This window comes from Pinus tabuliformis, chromosome 3_1, assembly GCF_031772625.1.
Source record: "Pinus tabuliformis cultivar Carrire ecotype Pingquan chromosome 3_1, CPIR1, whole genome shotgun sequence".
Taxonomy (NCBI): Eukaryota; Viridiplantae; Streptophyta; class Pinopsida; order Pinales; family Pinaceae; genus Pinus; species Pinus tabuliformis.
This window is the reverse complement of record NC_142301.1, coordinates 472,979,421-473,002,067: the sequence shown is the minus strand read 5'-3', so window position 1 is coordinate 473,002,067 and position 22,647 is coordinate 472,979,421.

Below are 22,647 nucleotides of genomic sequence, written 5' to 3'. Positions count from 1 at the left end.
AAACCAACAACATATCATTACTTTGCACAAAATTCCAGCCCCCTGAGCTCATAGGAGAGAGCTCAATATATAGATGAATTGAGAAGGGATGAGTCAGCTTGCAACTGATGTGTAGCTGCCTTGTGTCCTCTCTCTCTTCAGTTAATCTTTAGTTGATCTTCAGTTCTTGAGTCCACTTGGTGAACCTTGCTTCCACTTGGAGAAACAAAGCCCCTGACTCATCACAAGGTGAAATACCTGATCCAAGTGTCATTTTTGGAAGATTCCAAAGCAATGACTCACTGTGCCACATGTCCAAACTCGCCCAACGCAGGTGGGCTTTGTTCTACCTGATTTGCAACGCAGGTACACCATGGAGCAGTTGTGTTTCAGCGTAGAAGCCTAGTGGAGCACCTGCTTTGATTTCAGGATTGCTTGTTTTTGAGTGTTTTCAGGTGGAGAACTGATCTGAGAGCTGTTGGTTTGCTGACCTTGTTCCTCTAGGGGTAGGAACATCATGTTTAGGGAACTTTGGATCCCTTGGATTATTGACAATTCATGCTTGTTGCTGTAAGGCACAAAATTGTCTATAACAGATGCCCCCTAAAGTATGAGGTCGTTTATCGGGTGAAATGCTTTATTGAGAGGATCTGAAGTTCATTCAATCTGCTGAGAAGTGTCCTGTAATAAGATACAATACAATACATTATTTTTCATACATTTTTCATGATCTAGCTAAGGCGGGCATTCCCATGCTCAGCTTTATAAATACATTTTGGTACATAGAACAGACGATCGTCTGATTGTAGACTGATAATTCTCTGCCGAATTTATCATCCCTTGAAAAGGATGATCATCTGCTGTAATGATGTACATATCAAATGTCTTTATGTCCTGAATATATATCGCAGCCCGGATGGATGAAACTAGATCCGGGGTCTTCAATCTCTTCCGATCTTCACTCGATGTACAAGTCGATCCATGTGAGAATTTCTTGAAGTCGAACATGGAAAGACATTGCCTGATTACCGGTCAATGATGTAAACCGTTAACAAGCGCGAGAGGAATCACCGATAAGGATGATGACCCTCAAGGTACGGCAGTACAATCTACATGGTGGGAATAAAGGACTTGGTGTCGACCACCATGCAAAATCTTCTGGTCGGAGGTCATTGATGTATACCTGTCGCCGGAAGTGAGAAACTTGCCATTGAGGCATGCAAGCTTCAAAGTACTGAGGGGGGTGTTCCTAGATCAACTCCTTGGATAATGAGATGATGTTGACAAGGAGCGATCCATCAAAGGAGGGCCTTAATGAATCCCACATCAGTGACACGGAACGGAGCTAGTGATTATGATGAGGTGAAAACAAACTGTGATGTATGATTCAGGGTGGCGGTCATGAAGTGGATGAAGGATAATGTATGGCAGTGGGTGGAACACGGTTGACTCTTTACAGAACCACATCTCTTGAACATATAACGACACTGATGTGATGGATTGGTAGCATTACCCCAATTGTGGATGGTGTGGCGAGGACCATGATTCTGCGACCGGTGAATGAAACAACCCAACCCGATGCGGTACGGAGGACAAAGTGTCATGTTCAAGAGCGACTTGCTACCATTAATGCTGTGAGGTTCTCCCAATTTTTCCCCAGTCATTGCTGACCAGTACCTCTTTATTTTTGTCAAGCTTGAGGAGGATAACATATGCTTGTTCTATAACCTGCCCTTCGGGCAAGCCCATCGCTATGTTTTAACGAGCCTAGCGATAGGGAAACTCGTTCTCGTCTAAAGACAAGTTTGTCGCTATTTAATCATTTTAACGAGTCTAACGACAAAGAAAACTCGGTCCTTTTCATTTTTAGAGAGTCTGAAAAGGTACGAAAATTTAACTCTAAAATTCCTTTTTCGTCATCTAATCCCTTAAGTCCGAAAAAGTTTAAAACAATACAGAAGGGATGAATTTTCGGTTGCTTTAACGAGCCGAACAAAACAAGTGCTCGATCTTTTTGTGCAATAATCCCTCAGGTACAAAAAGATTAAAATCTAGAGGAGGGATAGCTTTCTGGTCGCTTTAACGAGCTGGAAGGCCAAACTCGGCAAACTTTTCATATTTTACGAGTCAGTGAAAAGAGCTCAAAGAAGACTCGTCTTTTGAGGAACGAGTGATGAACAGGGATAGCAGCAGATTCCAGGTACAGGTTGGAATTCTCCAATCACGGCAGTGTCACAAGGATGGCTAAGTGAAATCACTCTTCGCAGCTGTTCCTCAAAATGGGTAAACAAACATATGGAGGTGAACGATTGGCCAAATGAACGGATGGAGGTGATGGCATATAAACACGACCAAGGGCTTTTAATATGGCTTTCAAAGGTTACATTTCTCGAGGTTGTTTACCGGTTCATTTTTTCTGTATGAGCTTGAACTGCTAGGGAAAGATTGCTCACAAATTATGTTTATTTTTTAACGAGCATGAACTCTACACAAAAACTGCTCGATTATACCAGTCTTAATACAAGGAATGCCTTAGGTGAGGTAATCTTATTTAAGGAGCGATACCTCACTAATTACTCCAATTTGGCAGGTTTTAACTTTTGCCCTTCATCCTTTCTTTATGCAAGCTGGAAACGGCTAATCCTACGAGTTTAACGGGTTAGACCTACAGGTTTAAAGGGAGGACCTAAAAATTTAAAAAAATAAATAGTCGTCCCGTGCTTGCACTCCAAAAGGTTTGCATGCCCCCAGGTATGAAGTATAATTTCGAGATTCTGCCATCTCTTACTTATTATCCGAAAAATGGTTTTGTTTGCTGCCACAAACTAAACTCTCTTTTCGGCGATGTCTATCATTAGGTTTCTAAGGATGGTGACTACTTGTTGCAGCAATTTCATCTCTTTCTTTGAAGACTGCCCCTACTTATCCTTCAAAACAACTTGTTTTAATGGGTGAGGCTTGACATTCAAAGATGGTGGCTTCTTGCTGCCACAAATAGACCCCCTCCTTAGGAGAGCCCACTTCTTTAGACAAAGGGAGCAATTGCTTCGCTCACATAACTTTGACAAAAGAATTTTATCCTAGAACAACCCTCTCTTCCACTGCCGGACGGGGTACGGACTAGTCCATTCTTCTGCGGAAATTAACTTTATACCCAAGGTTTTCTCTGCCCAAGGCAGGCCAGGGTGCATGCCCCCTGGGTCCCAGTTATTTCTTTCCGAATTACTCGCATTCATTGGGAAGTAGAACCGGGGGCGGTGGCATTCCTTGAGCGAATAAACCGTTAAGGGATGGTATTTGACTATTTGCAATGCGTGATCCTGGAAATGAAAGTTGGTCTACGAGCTGGACCATTCTTCCTTCGTGCGGAAAACACATGACTCTAAAGAGCGAGGACACTATTGCCTCCATGCAATATATATAGTATCGTCCAAGGAGTAAGTTATATGCCAAGGGTCCCTGGACGACCATGATGTTCATGCGAACTATCTTCCCTTTCAATGTAAGCGGAACATTGGGGAGAATCCCTAACGGGTGGCTGGTTCCTTTATCAAAACCTGATAGATTTCTCATCTCAGGTAAAAGCACCGGGCAACCCAGTGCTTTCCAAGCAACAGAGGAAAGGATACTCACAGATGCCCCTTCATCAATGATAGTTCCAGCCATCACCATTCTATAGATTTGGACTATGATTCTGAATGGGATACTAGCTGGTAACCGGGGTCTGCCTAGTTGATTCCAATCAAAGGATACAACTAGGTTGCTTGGTGGTGGGACCGAATATACGGCCGGATACGACCCTGACGATGTTCCTTCCTGCGATAAAGGAATGGGCGCATTGCCCTGATGCTCATCAAAGTCTGTGTTGATGAAAAGAATATGGACGATGTCATCCTTATCCTCTTCAGTGAGGGTTTCATTTGAAGATGGGTCTTCAATGACGGAGTCATTGGACGATGAAACCTCTGAAGGAAGAACCGGGTCAACTGCCGTTTCGACCTTTAGACTTTCGTCTGGTCTGGATTCAGTAGGTTCATTCTCAATGACCGACACTTCAGCTGACCACTTGGGCGGGTCAGCAGGATTTTCAACTATCGAGGGATTAGGCGCGAGTTTTTGGTATCCAGGAGGAAGTCGCAACGGTGAAACCGGGCGATCTTCCAAAACTCTCTTTGCCTCATCTAAGAATGGACATTTTTGGATGGCATGCTCGCCTTCACACAATATACAGGGTGATCTTGGTCTCCCTCTTCGTCCTTCACTCTCGCTAGTTGACGGACTGCAATCAACATGACTACCAGAGGTTGATGCTACCGGATTGTGCAATCTTGGGGACCAGTCCCTTAGTATCCGGGGAATACAAGGACAATCACGATGGAAGTGGGCCCCTTTGCAAATGACACATGGCGATTTAGGCCCGGTCGGTGCAGTGTGTGGGTTTTTGTCAGCTGTCTTTTGCTTGCCCCCAGTCGCCTTCGCCATAGGCTCCTTCTGCTTCTTTTCTCTCTTCTTCCTTTCCTTCTTCTCCATGGGAGGCTGACTTTTGCCAGCTCTACCTTGCGAAGATGAAGGATCAGAGGAAGTATTGTAAGAAGTGGAAGGCTGGTGGGTAGTTCTAGACTGGTCTGACTGTTGATTCGGCTGCTCAGGATTAGTGGCGATCTGGACTACATTAGTTGAAAAGAGCCATACAGGTAGGCCGATTGTCAATCCTGGAAGTGACAATGTTGCCATATGAGGCGCACCAACATCTCCCCAAGAGGAGAAGGGATTTGGACTTCCGCCAAGGTTGCCTCCTTGGTTGGTGGGCTCCATACTTTTCAACTGAAAGATCAACGTGGGAATAACAGGTGATTATGTTCCGCTTAAAATAAATTTTATTAACGACGCTTTTAGACACAAACTTGCTTTTTCATGTTTTAAGAGTCGAGAAAAATCTAAAGATGACTCTAGTCGCCTTCGATGTTTTAACGAGCCCGAAGTGACAAATGCTCGGATGGACTTTTTCAGTTATAGAGTTTGAAAAAGGCCAAAAGAAACTTCTCTGGAGTTCTAGGCAGAGGGTGTGCCAAACTTTTCGCGAAACCATAGAATACGTTTTACGGTACGGGTGGTCGATCTTCGTGAATGCTGTGTTCACTGCATTGCGATCAGTAGGGCGGTCGACACGGCTTCCTATGGATAAAGGATAATTGCCTATAGGGGTCTCCCAATATATACTCGACGGTACGTGGGAGCACAAGTCCGTATTAGTGCCACCAACTCTCAGGAGGAATCACCCACCTTCGTAGAGATCGACAGTCACTATGTTTAACGACGCCGGAACACGTCTCTACCTAGACCTCTATGTGTTTGCGTTATGTTACAAATCGTTGTTATGTAAATTGGATTTATTTTAATGTTGATCTTGCTTATCAGTTTGCCTTTAAGGATTACCACGAGATGTATATAACAAATTCCTGAATGCAGTCTAAGATGAGAAGCAAACTTTTCAATCTTTCAATTTTGAAAACCTTAACTACTGAGGGAAAAGAAAGGCAAATCTTTTCACACAGATCATAGAGCACACACTAAAATGCAAATTTTCCTAAATCGTCAAGCACACAGTCAAATGCAAAATGCACAATGCATGTATTTTCTTTTCCCTTTCTTAATGTGGATGGATACAAAAAGAAAGTGGTTATATAACTTTGATTTCGATTTAAAGCGAAAGTAAACAAGTTTGTCCAAAATCAAAAGACACCTTAAGATTCACTTGCTTAATCACTGGAAATACATGAAATCAAACCAAACTAACGAAAGTAAAATGACTAATCAGCTATGGAAAGCAAACAAGCTAACTCTTTAGACCAGCAAAACGCCTAACACAGGTTCAGATCTAAGAGGCCAAAAGCATGACTAGTTTACTTTTCGTTATGGGAAATTGTAAATGAGTAAGAAATACAAAGAACAAGTACAATTTCGTTATATAACAAAGGTTGAATGATGGCAAGTAATATTGGTTTCAAAACAGGGCACAAGACTGACACCTAGCAGCAAAACTAAGTGAAAACAGGCAAGAGAAAGGAGGAAACCCCAAATGCACTAAGCAAATTTGGGCCAACGCAGGCTCTGCACAACCAAACTGGCTCTCAGCGCAGGTAGCTAGTTCGGGACCTGCGTTGCAAAGCAAGTAGCCTGTGTACTACCTGCTTTGGAAAACGAGAATTGCGTTTTCATAGTTTTCGGGTCATAATTTTCTCAAAAATGCACGGTTTTTGCTCAAATCAGAAGCATTCAGTCAAGCACACTCAAAGGGATGATTTAGAAGGTGCAAAGCTATCACTAAGAGCTTACAAAGATCCTTGTAGATCAGCTCTTCAAATCATGAATCTGCTCAGAAAATGAGCAAGAGTAGCTGCCCTCTACTTCGCTTTTGATATAGTCAAAAGCTTTTCGATTTGGTACTCTTTTCTTCAGGAAATGAATAGCAAAATACTACAAACACAATCAAACGGATACGATCCCCAGCGGAGTCGCCAGTTTGTTGTAGGGAAAAGTATCCGACTCGGATGACCCTAACCCACTCTAAGGGTGACAGTTCCTTAGCAACAACTGTAAAACAAACTACTGAAGGTTTACTTCTTTATGAAAGCAAGAGATAATGGAGAAAGCACTAACCGTTGCCTTGCGCTTAATGTCGAATCCAAACTCTCCTTTTTAGCCGCTTGCTCCTAGCTCTTTTTCCTTCTGCTCGCCCAGCTACAATGAGATCCTGCAAAAACAACAAAGAAGGAAACTACAAGAGGCATGCAATCATAACTGGTTCATGGATTAGTGTAAACCAAACATGCAATCATCACAATATATAATTGAAACAAGAGCACATAGAAGAACCTCAATAGCTTTTATTAATGAAGAAATAAAGGTTCTGAGAGGATTACAACCATTGCAGGCTCCAACCCAGCAACACCTCCCAGCAGAAAGAATTGCTCTTCTTCACCTCTCTCAAACAATCACCCAGTGATTCAAGAATGAAACCAACAGCATATCATTACTTTGCACAAAATTCCAGCCCCCTGAGCTCATAGGAGAGAGCTCAATATATAGATGAATTGAGAAGGGATGAGTCAGCTTGCAACTGATGTGTAGCTGCCTTGTGTCCTCTCTCTCTTCAGTTAATCTTTAGTTGATCTTCAGTTCTTGAGTCCACTTGGTGAACCTTGCTTCCACTTGGAGAAACAAAGCCCCTGACTCATCACAAGGCGAAATACCTGATCCAAGTGTCATTTTTGGAAGATTCCAAAGCAATGACTCACTGTGCCACATGTCCAAACTCGCCCAACGCAAGTGGGCTTTGTTCTACCTGCTTTGCAATGCAGGTACACCATGGAGCAGTTGTGTTTTAGCGCAGAAGCCTAGTGGAGCACCTGCTTTGATTTCAGGATTGCTTGTTTTTGAGTGTTTTCAGGTGGAGAACTGATCTGAGAGCTGTTGGTTTGCTGACCTTGTTCCTCTAGGGGTAGGAACATCATGTTTAGGGAACTTTGGATCCCTTGGATTATTGACAATTCATGCTTGTTGCTGTAAGGCACAAAATTGTCTATAACACACACTCTAGCCAATTTCTTCAAAAGTGAACGCAAGCTCTTCAAAATAAGCCAACAAGGATCTTGACCCTCTCTGCAACTTTAAAATTTAGCTTGCACCTTTGGCCCTGAAATTTCATTCTTCTATCTCAGATTTCTTCACACATGTGGTAGAATAAGGGAAGATTTTTGGTCCCTCTCTTCTTTTCTTCGACCCTTTCCTTCTTGCAATTTTAACACCTCCCTTTCTAGGCCCTTCACATTTCTTTCTTTACCTAGAAATTGGATATCGAATCTCTTTCTTGGATGGCCTCGCAATAGGTTGAATGCACAACTATGTATAGTGGTTGAAGTTCCTTAATGAGGTTGACATGAGGAGCGGGCATGCAGACTTGGCGGAGGAGTCTTACATGACCAAATTACATGAAATCATTTTTCTTTCTTTGACATAATAAGCCCAAGAATGATCTTTTGCATGATGACTATGACAATGACTCATGCCTCAACCATAGAAGCTCCCAATGGGTACCTTGACTTAGAAACATAATAAATAGAGAATGAAACCCATGCTTATAAAAAAATCATATCTTCATTTGTACATGTCAGAATCGGATGATCTTTAGATCAATACTACACCTCTTGGAGAGAGGAACGCAAGAAAAATATCAGTTGTCACGAATAAGATGACTTGACTCATGACTCAACCCTAGAAGCTCCCAATGGGTGCCTTGACTTAGAAACATAATAAGTAGAGAATGAAACCCATGCTTATAAAAAAATCATATCTTCATTTGTACAATTTAGAATCGGATGATATTTTGATCAATACTACACCTCTCAGAGAGAGGAATGCAAGAAAATTATCAGCTATCATAAATAAGATAACCCATGTGGATTTTGGCCCTAGTTGCCAATTTTAACATGTTCACATTTATTTCATTATTTAGAAACAACATATCAAATCTCTTTCTTGGATGGCCTTACAATAGGTCGAATGCAAAACTATATATAGTGTTTGAAGCTCCTTAATGAGACCGAAATGAAGAGAGGGCAGACCGACTTGGTTGAGGAGGTTTACATGACCAAATGACATGAGATAATTTTTCTTTCTTTGACATAATAAGCCCGAGAAGGGTGACTATGACAATTACACAACCCTCAAAGCACACAATGGGTGCCTTGACCTAGAAACATAATAAATAGAGCATCAAAACCCATGCTTATAAAAATAAATAATTTTCCTTTACAATAATTTTCCTTTTTCTTTCTTTTCAAAAATACATAGAAATTACATCATGACCCAAATACAATTATGAAGACCGATACTAGTTACAATTTCAACAAGACCAATTCAACGATGTTGAATCATACATTGGTCGACATGTCCTCATAGAATTAGAGGTAACAATAGTGGATAATTGTAGGGTAGGGTGCCCTCAACCCATCTGATTACCTCCTAATTCCATAGGACTAACACGAGATATATTTAGAGTTTCTTTCTTTCAACCTTAGATGCTAGATTATCCCTCGCTCTAACATCCCCCAACATCATATGACTGGACCAACCACTGATTCTAGTAGACTTTGATAGTGAGCCAATGCCTAGTTTTCCTCCCTTGTTGTCAATCATCAAACTAAAGAGCTCTTGATATCTTTAGCTCCATTGTTAGATCTTCTTATCTCACTCATTATTTCTTTGCTGGATATCAATTATTTAGTGTTGTTCCATGATATTTTATATGTGTAGGTCACAAAAACACTATCACTCATTTCTTTCATGTTTAATGTTAGTTTTAACATTTTCTAGGTGTTGTGCTTGCACTCCTACCTTCTATTCATATTGATTGTTCTTTTCTTCAACAACATTGACCTAATTTTGTGTTCATTTGTTGGAAATTAATAATATTATCTTATCTTATCTTATTAATGAAATCCTAGGTCCCAAGTCTTCAAATGCATATTTTGTTAAGAGCGATTTCCAACAATGTTCTATTCTTAATATTTTCTTTGTAGAGTGCCTCGGTGAAAATACTTGCTACTTGATATTGTGGCCTATCAAAAGGCAACTCTTTATTCTTCATTTTCTCTTTGTAGTGGTATTATACTTTTGCATGTTATGTCTTTGAACGAAATGTTTTTTTATCAATTTGATTTTCATAACACAATAATAGGACTTGATGTTAATTGAGGTTAGGGACAAAAGGGTTCTGCTAAAATTATAAATGCACTAGATTTGGCAATGGAACCCTCGAGTGAATCTAAGGCACAATTATACCTTCTCTTAGTTTTGACTTAGGAAAATTCTCTAATTTTCGTATAGTCAAAAATAGTAAATTGAACTCAGCCATTCATGGAGATTTAATCTCAGTTCAACTTGAGTTTAGTGAGGTAGTTCGGCTTGATTTTTGATGCCAGCCTAAGCTGCAAAGACCATAATGATGTAGCCTAAACCACATATACCTACGGTACGCAAATATAATTTTATGCCACACTAAGTGTCTCCCAGAATTTTCAAAATTCCATACTTTGTAAAACCTTCACTTAATTAAGGTTAAGGTTCCTTAAGCAAACCCTATGCGGAAGCGTTTCATTGACTCTCCAAGTCTAAGCCTTTGATAAACATTTAAGTGAAACTTTATACAACCCTTCATAACCTTTAGTTAATTCTTATTACCCATGCATATTAACCATACCATGGTCTTTAGACTTTGGTTAACTAAAAGTTAACCCATATAACATTAAACCCACTTATTTCTATTATAATTCCCGTATAATAGAAATATCTCATAAACCACACATAAACCTTACATTTTTGCCATTCCACAAAACTTTGCACATATATCAATGCTCTCCTTAGCGCATTAAGTCTCCGCCATTGATATCATTCCTCGATCCGATAGTTATTGCGTTACTTGATCATTAACTGACCCAGAAGATCAATAATGTTGATGTACTCCACCCAATCCAACAGTTGTCGCGTTCCACGATCGCCAACCAGCGTGGCTGATCTTTACCGTTGATCAATCCTATGACCTGGATTTAAACAGGAACACAAAAAAATATAGATATAACCATATACATAAAGATTTAGTAGAAATAATACTTCATTTCATTAATGTAAAATACTGAAATATGCTTAGAAACAGAAATGGAAATAAACCAACTAGGGTGATGGTAGCTTATCTCTGAGAAGAGATGTGGCGGCTACATGCCTCTAAACTGTGTTACAATGAGGCTCAAAGTCCTATTTATTGTTCAGATACAATGGAAAACCCTTAACATCCCAAAACCTAACCCTAGAAGATGAAACGCCAAATTGTGGGCCCCGTTTGGGTAAATTGGTACATCAATTTCTAGGGGTCGTAACTTTGGCACCTGATCTCCTTTTGATGCATACAATAGCACATTAGAAAGATATATCTGAGAACTATAACTTTGGGAAGAGAAAAATCAATCCATGGTCCCATGTTTCTCCCAAAGTTTCCAAAAAACATCGTTTTGGACCTCAAAACAGCTCTCGAATTTTAGGACCTGAAAAAACTGCTAAAAATAGTAAATTGTGCTACAATTACGAAAACTGAAAAACTGAAAGAGACAGTTATGGGTGACTAGATGAGATAGGCTGATGGCCACCAACATCCACCTGGATCATTCCTCCCCCCTTAGGAAGCAATGGTCCCCATTGTGTTGAGTTCCTTCATCTGTTGAACTTGGTCCCTAGTGAGTTGTTCTGCAATCTCAGATGTGTACAGTAATGGTGGGAAGCATGGTCGAGGGCGGTACACATTGAACACTTTGTGTAGGTGAAAGAATGGAGGAATTCTTTGCTCCAAGGAATTGTTCCCCACAACCTTGGTACTGTTGTAAGGACCATGTCAGAGTGGTCTGAGCTTCTGATGGGCTCTTGTAAGGCGTTCTTTCTATAGATGTAACCAAACATTGTCACCCACCTGAAACCTGTGTGGTACCCCTATGGGTGAGGAGAAGTTTTTCCTTTGTTTTGTCATGACCATATCCCTTTGCTGCTATTTCTACGTGGAAGAACCCTTTGTTGGGATCATGGATGTAGCAATGATCTTCCCCTTACTTTGGGAGTGAACTAGACAAAAGATTAATTTCCTAGTCTGGGAGATGAGCTTGCTGCCTTTCTTAGCAGTGATCAAAGAGGTGGTGGTAGGTGGGGCTACCTCTAGTGTCCTGTATAATGAATCACCCAAAGAAATAACGACAACACGAGGACTTGACTCATACACAACATGTTGTATCCACAAGTATGGTTTGCCAAATAGTACATCACAAACGTCCAAAGGTGTAACATCACACAATACCTCATCTGTGAATGGCTTGATGTTGTAGGGAAGGCGGCACTGTTGGCGAGCTTCGAGATATCGTCCTTCATGAAGCTACCCGTTATTTTACGGCTGTGGGTGTGGTGTAGTGAGTAGGCCCAACCTCTTCACAACTTCTGCTGAAATGAGGTTCTTTTGGCTACCACTATCGACAATGAATTGCAGTGGCGAACCCTTCACCCACAGCTGTTAGTGGAAAAGAGGCTCCCCGTCCACTAGATCTTCGAGTTCATTCTTCTAGATCTTGGTTGTGGAAACAATGGCGTTGGGCTCCGCGTCAATGATCTACTTCCCTTTCCAATTCCCCTTATTGGGTCTTGACACAGGGTCGGAACATGCACGTGATTCTTAAGCCTTCAACTCGGCCACTAGCGACTGCTTGGTCCGACACTCACTTGTGTTATGAGTGTGACTCTTGTGGAACTCACACCACTTTCTTATGTCCTTCTTCGACTTCATGGTTTTGTTCTCTTCTTGTCGCTTCGACGGTATATCTTAGGTCACCCGACCTTGGCTTTGTCCTTTAGCTTTCAAATTTGCAGGTCCAAAGTCTTGCTTCTTCTGTTTGAACTTTTGCTCAATTTTGGTAGTGTATTGGTATGTCGTGTCGAGCAAGGAGATGTTCATGAACTCCATCTCTTCCTAGATGTATCTGTGTAGGCAGCCGCAACATTTGAGTACCAAATGTAGCTCAGAGTCATTGATACCCAACTGTGTACAAAGGGAATGAAAAATGTTTGTGAAATCTGGCACATCCTGGTCCCTTCCCTGCCGCAGTGTGGTCCATTTGATGTATTTGTCCTCATAGCTTTTGATAGGGTAGTATTTCTCCTTAACAACATCCCGGAATGAATCACAAGTGGGTGCGGCTGAAAATAGTGAGTCTGTACTTTCATCCTTCTTCTCGCAGTATGTTTCCCACTAGTCCTTGATGTGGGGGGCTACTTTGAGAAGAGCGAAATAAATCTTTTCCCAACTCGAAAATTCATTAACAGAGAAATAACCCTCTAGCAGATTTAACCATTTATCTACGACATCTGCCTCTATTTGACCCTCAAATATGGGGATCTCAAAATTAACTTGTACCTTACACGGCATGGCATTTCCAGAGTAGCTGCTGGAAGTTGATGCATCGCCTCTGGGTAGCAGCTGAAAGATACCCTTCCATAATTTTGACAGCTTCAAAAGAATGCTCATCCTCTTCAAAACCTTCTTTTGTTAGTGACCAGTCATGAGATGTCCTTTCTCCCTTTGCTAAATCTTTTTCCAAGACTTCTTATTTATTAACATCTTTCAGTAGATGTCCTTCTTATTCAATACATTTCTCCTTGTTGTTTCTCTGTAATCCTTCTTCAAGAGCTATCCTTCCCCCATCATCTGCATTAATATTCTCCTGCATTTTTCCTTCATCAAAATTCATTAGATTACCTCTCTGAGAAAATATTCCTTTGTTCTTCATCAGAATAAGATCCCAATCTTCCATCTCTATCACAATTTTAGATGATTTTCTTCTCCCATTAAGTAATTCATCAGCGAACTCCTTTTGCTGTAACCATTCTAATCTTTCCTCATCTAAATGGTTTTCTTCATCATATTTCACTTCAAGATCTTCATCCATCTTGAAGACATCTTCACAAAGTTGTTTTTCTGCTACAATACCTACAATCATACACAAGCAATAAGTTTTAAAAACATAAGACCTTGTGGTTTCATTTGATGCTTCATTCATCATATCTCGATGTTGTTCTGAATCCTTCATATGATTCATAAGATCTTCCCCAGACCTCCAGTCTTCATCTTCACCCATAACTTCACCCTATTCTGCTTCACAAATGGAAACTTCCATTTCCAACTTAGCTTCTTTGAGCTTTTCCACCAGCCACTTCACTTGCCTCTGCTATAGCCTTTTCTGTAACTTTGACCATTTCACTGCCATTTTCCTCAAGAACCAACCTTTTCTTTGGTCTTCCTCTAGTATTATCCTTAATAAATTGATTTGTTCTTTTAACTCTGCAATCTCCTTGTCATGCTCCCTTTGACTCGTTCTCTTGCCATTTTCCTTGGCATCCTCCTTCTTCACTTCCCTTCTGTTGTGGTCTTCCTCAGAACCTCTCTTACCTCTGTTATGACTATCAGTGATCATCTTCTTCTCTGTCTTCATGGGTTCCTTACTCACTTACTATGAGTTGCATTAACGCCTCTGTAATAGTAAGTCCTCCCTGTTGCCACTTACCTCACCAAGCATTCCTCTGTACTTGGTCTTTTGGCAAGCACTTGGTTCTCTATTCTTGAACCTCTTTGACCAATTCTCTCTGCTCCTTCTAGGATTCAACTCATCTGCACCTTTTAAGAACACATCTATCCTTTTGTATTTCAATCACAAATGAAATACTAGGTTTTGACCACCAATTCTTTCACTTAGAAATTCTTACCAGCTTTCAAGGAGCCAATTCACTTGATTTGAGGAGCTAGTTTGATTTGATAAAGAAGGCCCCAAACTTGGTAAATCACGTGATTATGAACTAGAGAATTGTGTGTTCAACTCGGTGAAAAGGGGTTTCTAGATTAGCACACTAGGGTAGAAAGAGAGGTTGAATAGCATGAACGAATTGTTCAGGAAACATACATATTTTCACAGCCAAGTTAGCCTGTAACAGCTATGTAGATCAGCTTGTAATAGTTGTGCAGAACATCTCGTAATATATTTGCAGACAGGGAGGCTGAGTTGAATAAAAAGATGCAGATTGGTGTTGAGGGACAACAAATTGGAGGGGAATTTTTCCTAGTATTTCTAATCAATTTTCTGAGAGTTTTTATGAGCAAAATAATAACATAACACACATAGGTTGGCAGGTTTTCCCCAGTTGGGGTTTCCTGAGTATTTCTAGTGTTGTTTATTGAGTGCTTGCGTCTTCATAATTTTGTTTTCCATTGCTATTATTTGTTAGAATACTCAGCATATTTAACAAGCTAATTTTGCAGTTCAGTTTTCAGTTCTCGCATCTCATAATACTTGTTAAATTAGCAGCGCGTATAAGAAAAGTAACATGGTATCAGAGTTATGTCCTGATTGAAGACCAAAAAGCAAGAAATTTTTCCTGAAGGGTAATTTATGCCAGTTAGGTTTTTTATAAAATGAACCAAAGATTAAGAAAAATAAAATGATTTTATTAACAAGAAATTGAGGACATCAATCCTCTTATGTACAAAATAGTTTCAAGGCTACAACCTTGAGGACTCCAATCATTCAAACAAACTCCAGCTTATACGAAAAGATTCAAGGCTCCAACCTTGACCAAATTTTCCAAGACCCCAATCTTGGGTGAGGACACCTATCCTTTCAGTCAAGCGCCAACTTGACAAAAACTAGGACATCAATCTCACAAAGCTTTAATAATAAAAAGTGATTTCAAAGTCTTCAATTAAGTCTAAAGCAACACCTTCAAGAGTTTTCAACCAAAACTTCTGCAAGATCTCACTGTGCACTTACAACCTGCTCCAAAACACTGTATTTTCTTCATAGGTCTGAATACTTTTTGACAAATATTATTTTTACGACCCAAATTGTGTCTCTACAGGGTCTACAAATAGTCCAAAAATTGTAGCTCTAATAAGGTCTGCAACTTATCAAACATTGTGACTCCAAAAGAATCTGCAAATGCCTCAATAGAGATTCTCCACAGGCTCACAAGAGAGTCCTCATAAATCTGATGTGTAATTCACATCAAGTCCAAATACAAATCTGAATGCATACTTTTTGTACCATGAATGCAAGTTACAGGTTCGTAGAGGTCTGCAAAAGATCCACCAAAAGAGTCTGCAAGGAGCCACCTCAGGTCTATAATAAAGGATCTATAGATCCGCAAGGAAGGAGAAACTATGTCTACAATCAGGTCTCCACAAATCTGCAAGAAGAGAGCTTTTGTATATCACAAATCTACAAGTACAGAGGTTCTGTATGTCTGCCATAAGGTCACCAGAAATCCACAAGAAGGGAGCTTCTGTATGTTTGCAATAACGTTACCACAAATCTGTAAGCTTTAGATGTATTAGTCTTTGACCTCTTTTCCAGCTCATGAGATGTGAACTTGAATCTAGGTTTGTTTATATACTTGTTTGTGTATGTTGAACAGACACGTCCTTAAGAAGAGCCGACTTATGTGAGGAAGGCTTGACATGATAGGCTGTAAAATAGTGCATTTTTAAGTTTCAAAAAATTTAATTCTTTTTAATGACAAGGAGATAGGCGATGTATGAGGATTCATTGTAAAGAACATAGTGTCATTTACAAGCTGGAGTAAGAACTTTTTCAAGGTAATGTGTCAGTGTTAAAAAAATAATTTTTCTTTTAAGATAGACCCTATAATTTGTGAAAGCCCATTGGAATTTATGGTATGATTTATTACATGATTAGGGCATTAGGATTAGGATATCTTTATCATATATATAGGGATATATATAGCTAGGGTTTCATAAATGCATACAAGGGCTTTTCATACATCACTAGGGTTAGGATTTTTAGCTCCAATAAGGGTATCGAGGGCTAGGGTTTCATTATCTCTAATAAGGGCTAGTCTTGATATCATATTAAAATCAATGACAACCTAATCTAGGAAGTCTTTCCTGAGAAATTAGTGCTCTAGGGCTTTCTCCTAGTAGGGTTTGTGCAGGGGTTTTACTCATACATTTCCCATTGTAACATGGTCTACCACAGGTTTGAGCCAAACCCCTTAACCTCATAGGCGTACCCTTGAAGCCAAAACTTCCTTGATAACAGATGTTAAAAAATTACCGTAAAGAAACAAAATATTTACCCAGAGAAAAAACATTAAAAGAAATCAACAACATAATACATAAACATGAACACAATTTTTTTCCCTAGAAAAGAAAAATTCGGGAAAAAACCAACTAACCGAATTATATTTTTACCCTTTGTCAAAACTTGGACAAGCCAACCAAGTGAGACTTCACTGCTCACCTCTCCTTGCCCATTGCATTGAAGTTTTCCCAAACCTTTGAAAGGCTTCATCAAATGTATTCCACTGGCACAAAATCATGGGAAACCAAAATGATGTGCCCAAAACCACCATTATAGATTGAATAACTTTGACTTTTTCAATGAGTCTAGTTTTACCTAAAAGATGACACCCCCAATCATGAAGTATTGGATGATGCTAGTGCACAAGCCCATATAAGGTTCTCTATCTATGTCACTCTGAATAGAAAACTGAGATGATATCTTGTAAGGACACATGGTCATCCATCTTCAACAACCTCTCTAAATATTGCATCGAGAACAAAGTATCTTGAAGAGGGAGGATTTGGAATGAACATAAATGGTTACTGAAACTTTATTTAAGCCGGTGTGAGTAATTCAACCTTAGATAGATCTAACTGACTTTTTTACACCTTTGATGTGTATATACTATATATAGACATGTTCGTGTACTACTGAAATATTTGTTTATATGCATGTATCTAGGTTTATTGCTTACATGTTTACCATTTCTCCGAAAGAAAACACTAGACTGTTACAATTTTAGTTCTAGCTGTTGATTTATTCCCAGGGATAATGTTTTGACTTTTAAAATTAATTTAATATTTTCTAATATTTTTAAGAGGGAATATTTAGAATGTGAGTTAGTCATTTTCTCAATTAAAAATAAAATTATAACTTTCCTTTAATTCCTTGTGTTTTGTGTTATCTGTGTATGTGTAATTGTACTGGTAATTCTATTAGCATAGAACTGTTAAAGAAAACATGCATTTTTAATGTGTAGGTTACTGTATTAAGGCTTTACAATTATTATTATTATTTTACATATTAAGATCTGTGGTGGTGAATTGTTTGGGCCATAAGCCTTTGATTATGGAGCAGAGTTCAAAGCAAATATTTTCTAAATTGGATGGCTATCTTATTGCATAAGACTGCTCAAAATACCTTAGCTACTTGTTGATTTTTGTGTTGTAAAATGTTGTATTTTTCCATGTATTTTCTCTCATTTGGGAATGTTTTGGTGCTCTCTTATTCATTTAATGGTGCTCTTAGTATTGATACATTTTTCAATGTGTTTTTTGGCTTTTATAGGATGGGTCTCCTCTCTTTTTGTTGCCTACATTTATGAAGAATTAGACATATGAAGAATACATAAGAGAATATATGTTCATCATTCATAGTCTACTTGTCTAATCAAGTACATGGCCTTTGTATTTATTATGAACAGTCATGGTTAAAGTATATGGAACCCCTTGTATTAGGTTTGGAATATAATGCCTTTCCTATTGTCGAGCACTTATAATTCCTTTTTTTTAAAGTATCAATTCATTCATTTTTTTTGTTCCACAACGTGCATTTTTTTAGCTTCCTGATAAAAAGATTAAAAATAGGTGGTTGAGTGTTAGCTTCTATTTGGATTTACTATGAACAATGAATTATGTTGTTCAACACTTTTATACAAGGAGTGCATACTTTTGCACTTATGTCACCAAATTGCCCATTCCTAGTATGAACCCCATCTGTTTTCTAGTTATGATAATGGCTGTGCTTGGCCTGTAGTAAGAGACATGGCCTTGTTTCTTGGTTTTTGGAATTAGTTTAATGTTTTGTTTTTCAATTTTTTTGTTGAAATTTTCTTAATGTTGGATCTTGTTAATAAATTCAAGAAATTGGGATCTCGGTAAGAAAACCAAGCTTGCACCTGGATAGTATATCCACTCAATGAGGATGTTTTTTAAGTGTTGAGATGAACACCAAAGCAATTGTAAAGGATTACTGCTTAGTTTTCTACTTCTAAATCTTTTTCGCAAAAAGTTATGGCATGAGTCAAAGTAAACTTCTTCGAATGTCTTAGGAAGCTTATGTGCATTGTGAACAGCTTGAGTAGAAACAATTGGAATCCATTAATGTATTTCGTATTGTTTTTTGATTTTTTCTACCCATGTGGCCATTCGTAGATAATATTGGGTAGTAGCTAATGATGTTATCGTATAAAGAGTATAAAATTTGATCCGATGACACTACTAAACACGAAGAAAATTTCACCATAGTTGGTTTCCCAAGCATCCATCCTTGCAAGCAATGTATTTGTAGTATTTTGACCTGCCTAAGAAAATCAATAAGAAAAAGGATTGTCATTGTCGCATGATCCATCAAAATGGATGTGACTAGTATAATAGGCAAACAAAATATAGTTTCACAACTAATCTGAAGATCTACATACTCATGTAAGGCATCGTAGTCAGTATGGTACTACAGAAGAATTTATTTGCTAGCTTAAACACCAAAAATCTCATTTTGGACACGCGTTGGATCTGCACACTCATGTAAGGCATCGTAGCCGATATAGCACTGGAGAACAATTTATTTGCTAGCTTAAAGATCAAAAATCTCATTCTGGACACGAGTTATTCACTACAGCTTCTGATTTTTTTTTGGAACGCCTAAATTTTTTCTAGAAATTTGATGGCGCTCAAAGCTTAATGATTTTTCCAATGGATTCCATTAGCATTGTGTTCTCCATCCTTAGAGCTCAATACTTAGATTGAACTCTTGTACTATGCTATTCTATTTACATTGAAAAAATATATATCTCTAATGGTGTTTAATGTTTAAACTAGCTGGTATGGATGGATAGAAAAATATCGACCATTAGTCCATGATAGAGAATATCTTATTCTATTTCATAAAACAAAAAGCACAATTTATTGGCAACCACTTTGTTCTCTCATTAACAAATGCGAAATTTCACAACTTTCCATTCTGAACACATGAGCCCCACCCTTTATATGCTCCTCACTTTTTCCTAGAGTCTCATCTCACTAGCTATACAGCTTGAGTGGGCCTAATGGTTAAGAGCATGTGTTTCCTCCTAAGAGGTCACAGGTTCAAAACTTGAGGGGGGTAGAGTATGTATGCCTTCATAGAAAAATCATTGGATGGAGGTGGGTCCCTTGTCCCATAAACAAGGGGTATCATACACCAATTTGGTGTCTCGATAATAGATATTATTATTATTATATTATTAATCGACAATAGATTGAATAAAAAACACTTCAACAATTGAAAGGTTGTCTGGCATAAGATGCAGAGTTTTCTCAACTTCCTTTAATGGGCACTACGATAAATACTTATTACTTCATAATCTTTATTTATTTGGTTGGTTCCATTACCCCAATATAATTTGATGGTCAATGTAGTCACTTCAGAAACACTTATAACAAAAATTTGATGTTTGACACTTGTCAATCATTATAGTTTGGTGGTCGACTTCATTATGAAGATTCTCACTCTGTCCTTCCTCATGTTGAAGGGCTAGTTCCTCTACTAGTCTAATGTCCAAAATCGATAGCCTTGGAGATTTTTTATTAGTACCTGTGTAAAAGGTACGTGATAGTAATCAAAATTTGTTGGTTGACTAACGATTAGTTTGAATATTCAAGAGTATCCATATAGTGGTTCTAAGCTGAGTTTCAAGAAATTATGAATTATTTTAGAAGTTTGAAATCGACTCCATTGCATAATAAGACCTGAAATCACTAATTTAATAAATATTAAACATCTCATTTATTTTATCATTGTTTTACTTACCAAAGTGTCATCATTGGCTAAGACATTCATTCACGACTTGGCTACCGAGGCCACAATTTTTCCGGAAAGCCATTTTCTGCTGGAATTTGTTGTTGTTTTTTTTTTAAATCCAAGAATTTTGATGGTGGAAATGGATTCAGTACCCATCAAAAGTCCCTCACACACCTAAAATCCTGAAACCTGACAGTTGTAACTTACATTTCCCAAAATTTCTGCTAGATTTTGGTTAAAGTATTGCCAGAATTTCCATTATTTTTTGGGAAAAATTGTAGCCTCAGTTAGACTACTTAATTGTGTGTAACAATAAAGACGAGATTATAAAGTCTTGTTAATATCGAGGCCTTAGTATTGAATTTATGTAAGATCTTTAACCATCTTGGTACTCAAATTTTTTAGCGCTTATGTCATTATATCGAGCTTCTAATGCTATCTGAATCATGTTCCCAGTGACGACTACAATTTGTGCCCCCATGATCTATCCTTTTCTAATCACACAGAAAATAGAATGATGTGGCCCCTGTCCCTTACGGTAACATACCCCTTCTAGATCACATAGTAGTGGAAAAAATCATGGTCATTAATTATTATCTTGGAGAAACTCTGCCTCTTCAAATGAATATCATATCACCATTTTCTAGAGTTCGCTGCACAATTTGTACATTGTTGGAAGTACTACACACCTACATGTGGACTCTTAGTTAGAGCATGGGACTACATGCAAGATTCCTTCTACACGATTTACTCCCTGCTTTGCTCATTCTTTAACATCACAATTGGTTAGTTCTTCCGCATGATTTACTCCCTAATTTGCTCCTTCTTTAACTCCGCAATTGGTTAGTTCTTTTGCATCATTTACTCTCTGATTTTCTCCTTATTTCACTCCACAACTGTCTAGTTCTTTGTAGAACTTGTTGTAGTTGTTGAGTCTTCTCATTGATCACCACTATGCTGCATTACCTTGGGATCTTCACCAAATAATTCTATATCATGAGCACTATAACCTATTTTCTAATGAAACATTCTTTTGTTCCTTTGATTTTCTTTTAGTGTTTTTTCTCTGCAAAGCTGTGTGTTCAACCTTTACTAGCTAGATTTATCTGTGTAGGTTTTACAACACATTTACATGGTATCAGAGCCCATAGGTTGCTAGACAAAAGGTACACAAGTACTTTATTTTGTACGTATTATAGCTTGGATATCGAAGATCGACAGAAAAAATGAGTTTCACAAAGAATCGATCCTAACACCATACAACTATGATGAATGGAAGGACCAAATGGCTTGATGCCTTCATCAAAAAGGGTTGTACAAGATTACCATGGCTGCAGAAGTGGAACCCACTTCAGCTATATATAAATCCAAGTACCTCAGCTGTATGGATGAGGCCCATGGATCCATATGCATGTGCATCTCTCCAGAGCTGCAGTTTCATCTATCTGCCTGCAATACTCCCAATGAGATTTGAAAAAAGTTGAAGAACTCTACAGGAAATAGGATAAGATGAAAGGACATTTGCTCGAAGTGGAGCTGCCATCATTGGATCCACAGAACTATGACAGAATTCAAGACTTCTTCACCAAATATAATGATATATTGCTGCAACATAAGGGTTGTGGAATTGACAAATCCAAGGAGGAGAGTCGCCAAGTTCTCTCTATTATGTCAAAGCTTAGACTAGAATACTCCGTCTTTGTGTCTACATTTCATTTAGTAAGGCTGGCACCAGGTAAATCCTACACTATGCCTTCTCTCAAAGAGTTCATGGAGCCCCTTCTTTTGAGCAAGATAAACTCATTGGCATGGGGAAAATCAAACCTCCAAAAGTGCATGCACTTGTTTTGCATGATGGCAGTCACAATAAAAATCACAGATCTGATTCAAATCAGAAAAATCAGCAGCAAATATACAACGGAAAAGTGCATTCCCATCCAAAGAAGGAAGGGTACACCAAGCCCTTCAATGACTCCTCGGGCTTGAGATATGAGAAAGGGAAGAAAGGAAACAGATGCACCTACTGTCAAAGAGGATCCTCTTGCATGAAGAAAAAAATTGACCAAATGGAAGAAATCCTTCAGAAGCACAACCTTGGGGATCACATCCCTCAGGGCACCAAGAAGAAAACTGAGGATCTGCCACACAGGAAAGGTAACAATTTTCATGCTTT